At 35.3% G+C, this 14,079-nt stretch overlaps 1 long non-coding RNA gene across 2 annotated transcripts in view; it reads right to left on the bottom strand.

Moving 5' to 3' along the window:
* LOC138923488 (uncharacterized) overlaps nucleotides 1-5,269 on the bottom strand; it is a 30,911-nt gene extending 25,642 nt beyond the window's left edge. For both annotated transcript variants that reach the window (XR_011437152.1, XR_011437151.1), the window contains exons 1-2: nucleotides 5,158-5,269; nucleotides 76-135 (exon numbers count right to left, since the gene is read on the bottom strand). This is a non-coding gene — a long non-coding RNA (uncharacterized lncRNA). The remainder of the gene's footprint in view (nucleotides 1-75; nucleotides 136-5,157) is intronic.
* Nucleotides 5,270-14,079: the final 8,810 nt, after the last annotated feature.

Below are 14,079 nucleotides of genomic sequence, written 5' to 3'. Positions count from 1 at the left end.
CTGTGCAAACAAACAGTGGGGGCAGGAAATACTTCTCTTGTTTAGAAGCAAGGAATTATGTAACAATGTACTTACTGATCAGTCCTTGAAGACAGGAACTGGTCTTCATTGTTTTTATCCCCAGGGCCTGGCACACTGCATGATATGTGGTAAATGCTTAGTAAACATGCATGGACTAATTGAAAACACACACACCTACATACACACACATACAAATTTAAAGGACATAGATAATGAAGCTTCTCAATTTGCATAATTTATACATCAAAAGCCTGAGAGTCAAAATATTGTAGGTATATCAAACCTCTACCAAGAATATCTCACATAGGATTTTAGTGTTTAATCAAATGAAAGAAAAAGACATGAATTTTTATTTCCTACTATACACATGTTCATGCATCCCTTCTGTACTTGACCCTCCTGTGGATTTCAAAGGAGATTTGCTCAGCAGTGCTTAAGGCAGAGGAGTAAGAGATTCATGAAAATAATATTTGATGTTTTAAGCTAATTCAATAACCAAAAGGGAAAAAAAGAGGAAAGAGAAAGAATTGTCATTATTGTACACTGATTTTAAATGCAGCAAAGCAATAGTTTTCCACAATTATCCTTACTTTCTTATACTTCAATGAGTTTTCTTGGAAGAGAAAATTAACTGTTTTTTTAATATATATTAACGTTAATTCATAAAGCATGACCTGTAATTTCTATACACTGAGCACTTTAAATTCTGATTTTCCCATCTTTCCTTAACTTTTTATCACTTCCCATCCTTCTTTCTCCTTCTCTTCTTTCCATTCAAAAAAATGCATATGTGGATAGATGGAGTATATATACACAGCAGTTGTATAAAACATAATAGTAGGCACATTTAAGCAGCATGATAAGGCTAAGATATTGTCACCAGGAAGCTTATAATGCCACTTTTTTTAATCTATTAGAAATAGACAAAAAAAAATTTCTTTTTTTTTCAGTCTTAGATGAGAAAAAAAAGACATCATTTCAGTGTGGTGAACTTAGAGGTTGATTTTTTTTTTCTGGCTTTACTTGTGACAGTCTTTAGAATATAGGTTTTTTTGTTTGTTTTTGTGAGGAAGATTGACCTCGTGCTAACATCTCTTGCCAATCTTCTCCTTTTTGCTTGAGGAAGATTGTCACTGAGCTAACATTTGTGCCTGTCTTCCTCTATTTTAAGTGGGATGCTTTTACAGCATGGACTGATGAGTGGTGCTAGCTAGGTCCTAGGCCCAGGATCTGAACCTGCGAACCCCGGGGCTGCGAACTTAACCACTACTCCACTGGGCTTGCCTCTAAAGCATAGTTTTAAATTCATGAAACTTTTTTATTTTTGAGGCAGATTAGCCCTGAGCTAACATCTGCCACCAATCCTCTTCTTTTTGCTGAGGAAGATTGGCCCTGAGCGAACACCCATGCCCATCTTCCTCTATTTTATGTGGGACACCTGACACAGCATGGCTTGACAAGCAGTGCATAGGTCCGCACCCGGGATACGAACCAGCGAACCCAGGGCCGCCAAAGCAGAACGTGTGAACTTAACCACTGTGCCCCCAGGCCAGCCCCTGCTAACTTTTTGACTTAACATTTTTGCCTTTGATGCATCCCTAATGATAGATAGTGCAGACATTTTTCTTTTGACAAGTTATCTGTAAAACCGTATATGCTCTAATCAGGATGCATGATACTTATTAATGGCTTTTTCTGTTTAACATGGCATCAGGCATAAGGCTGGGAAGAGAATTGTTGCTCAAGAAATACTTATTGAATGACTTTGGTAAAAGCTTATAATGTCAACACAAAATTATTTAGTACTTTTCTGGATATTTCCAGGCATTATAAATTTAAAATATGCTAAGTGACTTGAGAAAGAACAAATTTACTGTGTTAGATATTTTTGATCACTGATAAAATTCCCTTTATATTTCAGATAGAATCTTATATGAATTATTTCTTTGTACCAGACAATGATTACCTTTCTAATTACCACTTGGAATCTATAATAATTTTGTACAAGTGGAATGTGCTCCATTGTAGTATTAGGAGTTGCCCATCCCTGGAATTATTCAAGGTGAATATCACTTTTCAGAAATGACAAAGGTATTTCCATGGATAGAAGTATGGACTAAATGCTAAGTAGTTACTTCTAAAATACATTAAGTTCATGTTACTTACTGCCTTAAAATCCTTCAGTGTTTCCTCATAGCTTTCCGGATAGAGTACAAAACACCTTAAATTGTCTTACAAATCTGTCTACAATTGGCAAAGTGTTAGGCACTCAACATCCCACAAGTAGTATATATAAATACACACACACCCTCTTGCAATTTACTACAAAGAAGTTTGACAAGATCATTTATTTTTCTGATGTACCCAAGAACCTTGTATGTAGGTACGTAGAAATAACTCCATATGGCCAACTAAATAAGCGACCACAGCAGAATATGACAATTACTGATTCAAACATACATCAATCCTAGTGAGATCTGAAAAGCATCTTTAGATATCCTTAGATACGTGTTCCCTCTTGTATTGTCCAGAGAGGACTATGATCTTTGACAAATCAATTGGTTCACCTTTAAACCAACCCATTATTTCATATTCTAACAGTAAGACAATGGATAAAAATTTACAACACTTAATTCATAACAATAAAGTAAATTTGATTTGGAAACATTCCAGTGATAGTTATTATGGAAGAATTAATCTACAGTCCTAATGAGGAAATTTTCTCTTGAAATACATCTCTTATGTTGAAGGATAAACTCAATTAGTCTAAATAAAGCCTCCTTTCATTTTGGTCTCCCTGCCTACTCACCTTCTGTCGATGAAAAGTCTTTAATTGTCAATCCCTAATCTATAATTAAATACATTGAGCTTCTCTCCCATGCGTTTTCTATGTATTGAGCTAAACTTTAATTACATGTGTATTGTGCTATTTCTCCATAGTTGTACTTTTACCTATTTATTTTTCTAAATAAAACACTTATGAAATAACTGTATGTATTTGTATTTCTAAAACTGATTCTGTTTTATTTTGATAAATATTCATAAAATATGGATACAAATTCATGATATTTTGATGTAATTAAAAAATATTTGTGTCTCCATCTCATGCAGTCAATAATTCTTGAGGATTAGGTTCTGTTTATATGTCCTAGTACCTGGGAAAGGATGAATTCAGTTGACTTGCTTAATTAGTGGAAAAAATAGGCACATGTAGTAAATGTGAAGTGGAAGGTAGCAATAACACTTTCGTTTGACCAATAGACACTAAATTGTTGATTTATATTCAAGTGCTAAAGAGTTGACCTGTATAACATGATTTGCCAAATAACTGGAGAAGAGAAGGCTGCACATTTTCTACGCCATTCTTCTTTCAAACATTTTTCTTTACTAAAAGGGCAAAGAGAAGCACTTATCCCAAACTGTGTTTTACTGAAGTTATTAGAGCATATGATTTATGCAACTCCCTCTTTACGAGCATTTGGAGATCCCCACCTTGGCCAGAGGATTGTATTCCAAAAATGAAGGGTGTCATATGTAATTTAAATACATAGCTGACTTACCAGAAAATTGTTTTCAAAACAAAGCAAAAATCTTTACCAAATATACGTAACTATGGAGCATTGTTTTAGTTCAGATCTCTCCCACAAAATAAAACAAAACAAACAAAAAAACAGTGCCTAAGACAAGGACTTGGGTGAAGTCATTTACTTGGAAGGTGATCCCGTGTGCTTTACTGACAGTGTGCTTTACTGAGAAGCATGCTGAAGGCCTCCCAGAAGCATCCAATTGAAAGGCCACAGCATTATCCAACAGTTTCCATCTGTTAACGTTGGAGAGTTTTTCACTGCACACCTGGGCTGAAATTTTGCCAGCGTCTAAAGCTCCAGAAACATTGGGGAAGGTCCTGGGGCACATGTGGAGAAACTCACAGATATGCTTGAGGTTGAGTGTGATAGCCAAGGGGAATCAGTTCCTTTGGGCGTGGCTGAGCTGAAATCAGAGCTTGGACAAAGGGATGTGATACTGGTACCTGAAATGTGTGCTATAGTGGTTCTCTGTAGTACAGCTGTAACCCTAAGTGCTTGGGATGCATCAGTGAATAATGCAAACCAAAACCCTGGTCCTCATCCAGCTTCTCTTCTGGCAACATTAAAATGTTCAAGTGGGTTAGGAGAAGACTTGGTTAAATACATCCTTTTATTATTTGATTGATATTTCAAATTGCGAATAGTTTGCAACATTTCATAATAAACCTTGCACTATCAAGCATTTACCTCTGTTATAACAGTGTTTTCCTTCTGGGAAACACAGGAAATTGCACTGATATTCAGTGATAAGAAATAGCAGTGCTAAGTTATTACTATTAAATTATTTATAATTATCTTCATAATCAGAACATATTTATGCTGATACATGTATTTTTTGAAAATAGTCAAAATTTTCCATATATAACATTAATAGTATATTTCTTAAACTAAAAATTAGAATAGCACATTTTTTGATTACTTCCTTTGAAGACACATTTTTACTACTACACGGGAAATTCTATAATTGGTAGCATAAACAAAATGATACTACATTTATCATCTTAATTTGTCCCCATTTCCCACAGATTTTAAAAACCATAAAAAGGACTATCATATTCAAGTATTTTTCATGATGAGAAAAAAGTGCCAGTTCAGATAAGGTAATTATTATAACATCCATAAAAATAGAATATTTTTATAATTAATTAAAATAAAGGAAATATGTTTTTAATTGTGATATAATTGTTTCAATGAACAATCTGTAGTCTACCTTGTATTTCATGTTCTTGTTGCAAGATGCTCAAAGACATTTTTGACTGGCTTGCTAATTTGCTAGTGCCAGTATCTAGGAAGTTCCATAATACTGAAAAAAGATTCAGTTTAGCTGCTTTCCACCTGGAACCTCTCAAAGTATCTATAAAATTAGGGTCCAAAAAGAAATATTATTCATTTCAGAAAAGTGTAAGAGAACTTGAAATATTGACAATATTCAATGCACCCTTAGAGAAGCAATTCCTACTTTGGTTGCGCAGAGACAAAGACATCTATTTATAAAATTTGGACCAATTGCACTCCAGGCAGTGTTTTTCAGAGAAGGCCGCAACGATACCTTTCCTCCATGCTCGTCTACATTAGACTGTCATTTCCATAATAGGTAGAGGATAACTCTTCACCCTTAAATCTAAGTGGGTCTATCACTCCTTTGTGACTAATAGAATGTGGTGGAAGTGACACTGCATGACTTCAAAGGTGAGGTCATAAATGGCAATGGTCTGCTTCCCTTGATTGGACATAGATTTTGGAACTCTGAGCCACTATGTAAGAAGCCCTACTATCCTGCAGCTGCCATAGTGTGAGGAAGCCTGAACTAGCCCACAAGAAGAGACTACATGGAGAGGCTTTTAGACTATATGAATATAGAGTGAGAAAGAGAGAAAGAGGGAGGAAGGGAGAGAGGGAGGGGAAGAGAGAGAGAGAGGAGCTGTTTGGTAAGTTTACAGATGGTCCAGACCCCTGCTGTTTCAGCTCTGACCACCACCTGAACTCAATTACATGAGAGCTTCAGCTAGAACCATTCACAGAAGCCCTGTCTGAATTCCAGGCCCACAGAAACTGTGAGAGACAATGAAATTATCGTTGTTTCAGGGAGATAATCAAAATGCTTCTCCAGAATACGGACAACTTTTGCATGTTTTTAAATTATTTCCACCAAGACTTTATCCTCGTAATAGAGAGCCCTGAATATGATGTGCTTAATATATGTTTATCGATAATTTAATTTGTTAACTTTGTTTTTACTTTGAGGAAACTATATATTTATACCCAAAATCCCTTCAAATACTTTAATCCAGAAAAACATATCTATCTCTACACAAACTGAGAATATATATATGTATGTCCAAAATAGTTAAAAGATAGTATAGACTAAAGATAGATACTGCATCTTACTTCTTTTCTTCATCATTAGCCAAAAAGATACACAAATTAACTATTAGTACCTTGACCTTAACTAATAGAAGGAGTTTTGTATAAATCAATCCGTGGTTTGAGTCAATAAGTCAATACATAGAAACTGTAAATATTTTCATGAATTACTATGAGGTAATTAATTTCTCAGGCCATTGCTGGATGGTTTAATCTTCAACTCCCATAGGAATATCTGAAATTTATATTTAAAAGTTTAGTTACAAAAATTGCTATAGAAAAACGAATATAGGGGGCTGGCTCTGTGGCCCAGTGGTTAAGTTCACGGGCTCCGCTGTGGCGGCCCAGGGTTGGGATCCTGGGCGAGGGCATGGCACCGCTTGTCAGGCCACGTTGAGGCGGCGTCCCACATCCCACAACTAGAAGGACATGCAACTAAGATATACAACTATGTATGGGAGGTTTGAGAAGATAAAGCAGAAAAAAAGGAAAAGAAAGAAAAGCAAATATAGCAAGACATTAAGAAAGGTAATTCAAGATAGAGAAAGTGACCTCAGTGGGCAAAACCAGTTTATCTTACATACTGACAGCAAAGCTTTATTCTCTCTCTTGATTATGCAAAAAGGCCTTGGGAATGCACAGACTTCTATGTTCTTCCCTTCAGATTGTCCAGCCCCTCACTGTCTGCCTATTTTGGAAATGCATCAAAGATTTTCTGAGATATAAATCAATTGACCTGGCACCTTTTATTTTTATTCGAAATTTTCCAAAATCCTTATTCTTTGGAGTCTAGTCTTTAATTTCCCAATTTCAAGAAATGTACAAGCTACATATTAACTTTATCATTTATTCTTCACTGTTTACAGACAGCTTCAATACTCAGTAGTTTAAAACAACAACCACATATTTTTGCTTGTGAGTCTGTGGGTCAGCTGGCGGTTTTACTGATGAGTTTCCAGGCAATTGAGTGCTGCGTGGTCTAAAATACTTTCTGTTGGCCATAGTAAGTCACACAAAGCCAGTTCATATTCAATGGATGGAGAAATGGACAAACAGACTTTGTCTGTCAAAGGGAGGAGCTTCAAAGCCATGTTGCCAATGATCTCAAATGCAGGTTGGGAGATAATTGTGTCATGTTTTCAAACATTCTACCATATGAGCCTGGTGGCAAGAAAAGGAACATGTTACCAAGACAGAGAAAGAATATAATTGCCTTTTCTGATTGTCACCTCTCTGCTTCCAGACACTCTATATTTTTGCTATTCTTACAAGATTTACTTTTCATACTCACTGTGATATTGGTGGTGATAACAAAAACAATAACACCATTAATAATCTCTGTTAATGGTTATTGAATACTTACTAAATACTAGCTAGTGTACTAACTTAGTCACTGACATTGTCTAATTTATTCCTTTCAGTAATTGTATGAAGTAAATATAATTATTATAATATAAAATTATGAATGAATAACTGTGCATAATTATATACAATTATGAATAAGAGCTCCCTATTTCTCTCAGAGTAAGCAAGCAACCGTGCATTGGCATATAAGGACCTGCACAGTCTTGCACACTGCAAATTCTTTGATTACATCTCCTTTTCTGCTCTTCTCGCACTCCTCTACAGAAACTCTGGCCTCCTTGCTCATCCCAAAGCAAGACAGCATGCACACTCCTGTGCACTGGGCGTTCATCTACTTGAAACAATTCTATGAGACGGATGCATGGCTTCTTCCCTCGCCTTCCTCAGTTCTTTGTATATATAGCACCTCCTTAATGAGATTCACCCTGATCATTCCATTTACTATTTTAATCTACTCTCCCATCTCCATTCCCCTAACCTGTCCTTCTCTGTTTTCTCCTTATGACCAATCGGTAGTGAGGCATTCTTTCTTCATTGATGTATTCCAACGTCTAGAAAAACAAATTAGTAGTTTTTAAATGAATGAGCTTTTCAGCCTACTCCTCTCTATCATATCTCCATACACAAATAGTATTATAAATACTCTGGCCCAAAAGCACCATAACATAAGAGGGAGAATTTTGAGGTGAGCAACATTACCCAGTTCGAAAATTTTCAAATACGGTACAGATTTATTATATGACTTATAGACACATTTGATTATTCCTTCCATTCTAAAGTTTGCTATTGATTTTTCTGACGTATATATCTTGATGTTTTTCCCACTCAAAATTGATAGCCTTTAAAGTCCACCTAAAGGTTCATCTCCTTTTTTCCCAATCCTTTCCAATTACTTCAATCTAAAACATGTAATGTCCATTTTAATTTCTGTATTTCCTAGTAATTATATTATTAGTATGAACATTTTGTTATACGCTCACTTAAGTTTTCCAGATATAGATAATAGTGCTTCGCCAAATTACCTTTAAAAAACTGGCTTCTTGCATGCAAGAATTTTGTCTTTATTTTCTCTGTGTACAGTGACAAACACTGAACTTGGAATTTACTAATCATTCTACCAATGTTTGATTTTATTATAGTCTAAATTTAGCTCTGCTAAAAATAATTGTGAATCTGTTAAGCACCTACTGTTATATATAGAATATTATACTTATTATTTCCTGAAATGGTAAAAGCAGCCAAATATATCTAAACTCATTAGAAGTTCCTCAAAAAGAAAATTTATCAAATGCCCAGCCCTCCCTTCCTTTATCCAAGGTGTAAATATCATATCCCAGCCTTTGTCATCCTCCTTTATTTCAGACAATATTAGAAAGTGTTGACATGTGAGAGGTGGATACAAGTTTTCATTTGAAAACCATCCAACCTCAGAGAGAAAGCGTTATTTCACATAATTAAAGGAGTGAATTAAAGTCAGGACTTATATAAAATCAAGATGATCTTTTAGCTACACTATAAGATGTATTATAATCGTTCGCTTGTTCAATAAGCATCTTAAATGTCCATTTGTGCAGACTTCATTGTGAGACTCTGTGGATATAAAGCTAACTAACATTTTGTCCTTCCCAGACAAGAGCCCACAGACTTGGAATGTGGGCAGACACAGACAGCTACCCATGAATTCACACTGAATTCTGCATTCAGATGTGTATTTGCAAGACTCACATGAATTTGGTTCAATATAGAGTCAAATACTCTACAATTAAGTCTCTTGATTTTTTGCCTGCTCTTTGTAACCATCCATGGGGATTAACTTTATATGTTTTTTCTAAGTTTCCTGTAGTGTAGTTTCAATAATTCCTTAAAAAAATTCTGAAAGACAGTTTTTGGAAATTTCAATAAAGAATTCATAAAATATCTCTCATTTTTAAGATAATTACTGACACTGCATAAATAGACTTAGTGAATGAAATATATTTATATATTCTTTTGAAAATTAGTGGACCAAGAAAATGCTTAAAGAACCTACATTCTCCTGATAATAATTGACATCGTCATTTTTCCTAATATACTGCTCCCTGACTATCTTTACTTCATGTCATCTCTTTATATTCTCAATACAATTGTTAAATATAACCACTATTTGGCACCCATATAGTTTTCTGTTTTGAGTTATATAACCATAGATATATACTTTATCTTTTCAATTATATTTTATACCCCATAATAGCAAGGATCATGTCCTATTTATTTACTATTACCCATTAAAAAACAGTACTTTATTAGATGTTCAATTTTAAATGACCGATATTTTTTAAAGTTAGATTTTAAAAAGATTCAATTGTTATTTTATCTTTCATCCCCACATTAACAAGCCTTTTTTGGCAAATTCCCTATCACATAGAATTTCAAGCATGCATATTATTGAGGTTAAGAATAAACATCACTCAACATCACCCAAGGACTTTACCTCCTCTTCTGGGGAAGCAGTTAGTGATTTTCAGTTGTATTCAGGATAGCTGTATCATGTTAGATAGACTTATGATCTTATTTTCTTTATTTGGAGATTGGATATGGCTTAAAAAGATGCACATTGATGCCAAGATGACAAGAGGTGGATTTCCGATAGTTAATTTTATGCATCAACTTGACTGGGTTGTGGAGTGCCCAGATATTTATTCAAACACTATTCTGGGTGTAGAGGGGAATTTCTAGATGAGATTAACATTTGAATCAGTAGACTGAGCATAGCATATTTCCCTCCCTCATGTGGATGGCCCTTAGCCAATCAGTTGAAGACCTAAGTAGAACAAAAAGGCAGACTCTTCTTCAAATATGGAGGAACCTCCCACCTGACTGTATGAGCTGGAACACTGATATTTTCTGGCCTTGGATTCAAGTGAAACTTTGACTCTTTTTGAGTCTCAAGCCTGCTGGGTTTTGGACTGAAACTTAGATGATTAGCTCTCCTTGTTTTCAGGTCTTTAAACTTAAATTGGAACTACATATCAGCTCTCCTGGGTGTCCAGTTTGCTAATTACTGATCTTGAGACTTCTCAGCCTCCATGATTATGTGAGCCAATTTTTCATAATCAAATTATATATAGATTATTCATATTCACTTTGTTAATAAATATATGTATATTCTATTTATTCTGTTTCTCTAGAGAATACTGACAAATACAATAGGCATTAGAGATGAGGCTGGAAGTATTGAAAGAGAAGTGGGGTGGGAGATGGAATTATCAGAAGTATACAGAGTCTTCTGAGCTATCTGCCTTACTTACCAAGCAAAAAAGTTGAGCCAGAGAGGAGCAAGTTTATCCAGAGCATGCAAGTTGCTGAGCACCTTTTGCTTTACTGGCAATGGTGTGGTTGCCTGGAGTGAGAGGAGTCTTTTCTAAAGCATATATTGCTCTGAGGTATCCTCAAAATCCCTTGATTATCATGATGGACAGTTGGGTTGGAAAGTTAAACAGATAATGTAAAAGATAATTAAGCAAATATGAGATATTGTCATCACCAGATGCTAAAATCTAGGAACAAATATTTGCAGATTTTCTTGCCAGCAAGATTCTGGCAGTGTGAAGTAGGTGAATGAGGTTTGGAAAATAGAAGTGTAGGGAAAATTGTTACTGCTCCAGAAAAGAGAAACGGGGATGTGAGCTCTGGACACACCAAACATAGCATTTTATCAGTAATTTCCATCATCCTCAATCACACACTTCATCACTGAAAAGAGTTGAAATGAACAGCACAGTTTTCTGTGATTCCAGAACATTCCTGATTTTTCAGAATGTTGAAGTGTTTTGGTAATGTTTGCTCTATCACCTCCATATGTTCTGTAAGCACCTAATTCCCTGTATTAAATTCATTCCCACCAGAAATACATATAATTGATTTTAGTTTTTTGACTAAACCTTGAGTGATATGGCAATGTATTCTAATTTAATGAGTACAGAAAATGAAGCAGATATGCACAGTGAAACAGAATGGATACCACGTTGCCCCTGAGGAAAGAGAATATTAACACTTTCCTGTAACTTATTTTCCCCACACAGCCCAACTTTACCTTATTTCCTGCTTGGAGATTCATCTATATATCCTTACAATAAGCTCCTTTATTTTAATTAGTTTAAGGTGGTTTTCTTTTATTTGTTACTCTATTAGTTTGCTAGTGCTTCCATAATAAAGGATCATAGGCTGGGTGGCTGAAGGAAAAGAAATTTATTTTCTCATAGTTTTGGAGACTAGAAGTCCAAGATCAAGGTGTCAGCAGGGTTGGTTTCCTCTGAGCCCTCTTTCCTTGGCTCGTATATGGCTGCTTTCTTCCTGTGTCTTCACATGGTCTTCCTTCTGTAGGCCTGTTTCCTAATCTTTCCTTCTTATAAGGACACCAGTCATATCGGATTTGGGCCAACCCAAAGGACCTTATTTTAACGTAATTACCTTGAAAGACCTTATCTCCAAATACAGTTACATTTTGGGGCACTGGCTGTTAGGACTTCAACATATAAATTTTGGAGGGATACAATATATCCATAACAATCACTAAAACAATATTAACCCTGAAATCTTGGAAAATTACTCTTAAAACAAGAATACTAATTCTAATTGTGGTACTTATGAAATCCTTCTTAGATTCCAGGAGGCATCCACATGGTTTTATATTTCCTCAATCTGTAAAACAACCTCAGGAGACCAGTATGTTTTTATCCTCATTTAAGTATTCAGTACTGAGCTAAGGGTCTGAGTTGCTAGGTAACTTGCCCAGTGTCATATAACCATACTGATGCCTGTTAAGAGTGAGCTGTTGGGGACAGTTGTAAGGGGGCAGTAAGATATGGAATATACATTATCAGAAATGAGATAAAATAGGAATGATCTCACTAAAACCAAAAGCTTCTATAAACCCAAACTTTGGAATTTGAAAACAGTTTGCTGTCAAAATTGGAAATTGTGAAGATGTTGATAATTATGCTTTCTTGCTTTTGGTTCTTTGCCTTTCTGACTATGATAAACTCATTTCAGAAGTTTGCAGGCCCCAGTCCGTGTTCTTGGTCTGTTGCTGTTTACAATAGAAAATTAAAATAGTGAATTGGCAAAAAAGGATCTGAAATTCATCGTTTATAGTTCCAATATTGAAATATACTGCTTAAGAGATGTACTAGTATCTGAAATAATTAGATTTTTTATATTTTTTACCAGGTTCTACTTTGAAATGAGTTTGGAACAATGGAGCCAAATAGGATTGTACGAGCAGTAAGTTGTACAGAGAGAAAGAGATAGGGAGACAGAGAGAGAGAGAATCCCCATAGTTAAATATGCCAAGGCAAATAGCAGATGTCTGTATCCAGAATGATTTATTTTATATCGTAATAAGTGAAACTAAAGGGGCCTCAGATTTACTAAATAATATCAAGGTATCTAATGAGCTTCATGACTTGGAAAAGGTAGGGATCCAATGAACAAGGCTATCTTTTGTCAAAATTTGCTCTACTAATCACCAAGTTTGTGAAATTAGTTCTTCCACACACAAACTATTTGAATCAATACACAGGATGTTGTACCATATTTAAAATTTTAGTTGAATATTCACTAACAAATTGGTCTTGAGTGAATTGTTTGGTCAATTGAGCCAGTAAAAATGTATGATGTATTTATTTTGTGCCCAGGGCTTGATTAGGTACTAGGGGGACCACAAAGGAAATCTACGCCTTGGCTCTCACCCACAACTGGCTTCCTATCTTCTGAATGTAGGGTTTACATAAATGAAGGTACTGAAGGATATTAGTGTAATAAATTCTATGGTCTGTCTAAGTGACAGACCATAAAGTCACACAAATAAAAAAAAATTTGCTTTCCAACTCTTTTCTATGAAAAGACTCCTTACAGTATTTTTTCCACTATGATTTCTATGTTTTGAAGAATTTTTTTAATTAAAAGAATTAAGACTTCTACCACCAATTAAAATAAATAAATTACATAAATGCTTGGTGATGTGGATTAAGGCTGCCCCAGCTAGAGAAGCCCAAGGTGACCTGGCCTACATGCCAAACTATATGACCCAGTCGACTTTTATGGTATGAATTAGGACTGCCCCAGGAAGAGAAGCCCAGGGCATCCTCACCTACATGCCGATCTATATGGCCAGATTCGTATCTAAAGTTATATGACCACACAATAACCGGACCCCATCTGCATTGAAATCATTTAATGACTTTTTACATCATCTTTTCTTTTTCCAGTAAAAATAAGTCACGTACCCATGCCTTATAAAATTAGCCCTAACCCTCAACTCAGGGCAGCAGAAGCTCTAACTGCCCATGGATCCTGTCCCCATGCTATTCCACACTATTCTCTAAATAAAAAGAGCACTACTGCCAGATCTTCAGAGTCCAAGAAATCTTTCTTTCGACTCCTCGGCTCACCGACCCCGCATCACTTGGCACAATAATTATATCAATTGATGATGTAAATAATTTTTTTAATTTGTTAGAATAATGTAAAGTATGGAATGCAGCACTGTCTTCCATTAGAACATATTCTGATGAGCTCCAGGGGTTAAGAGACCATCCTCATGTTGGAAACTGATGTTTTAAGGACAAATGAAGAATGTATGTAGATACAGTTGAGCAAAAGTTTATAGACAAGAAACATGAATGAACTTTACAAGAGGAGTAGGTTTTCAAAAATAGGTGGAAAAAAATTGTGAAAAGTGAGTATGCAGTCATACATCAAT

This window comes from Equus caballus, chromosome 3, assembly GCF_041296265.1.
Source record: "Equus caballus isolate H_3958 breed thoroughbred chromosome 3, TB-T2T, whole genome shotgun sequence".
Classification (NCBI taxonomy): Eukaryota; Metazoa; Chordata; class Mammalia; order Perissodactyla; family Equidae; genus Equus; species Equus caballus.
The sequence above is the reverse complement of the archived record's forward strand: the minus strand, read 5'-3'. Positions and strand labels throughout refer to the sequence as shown.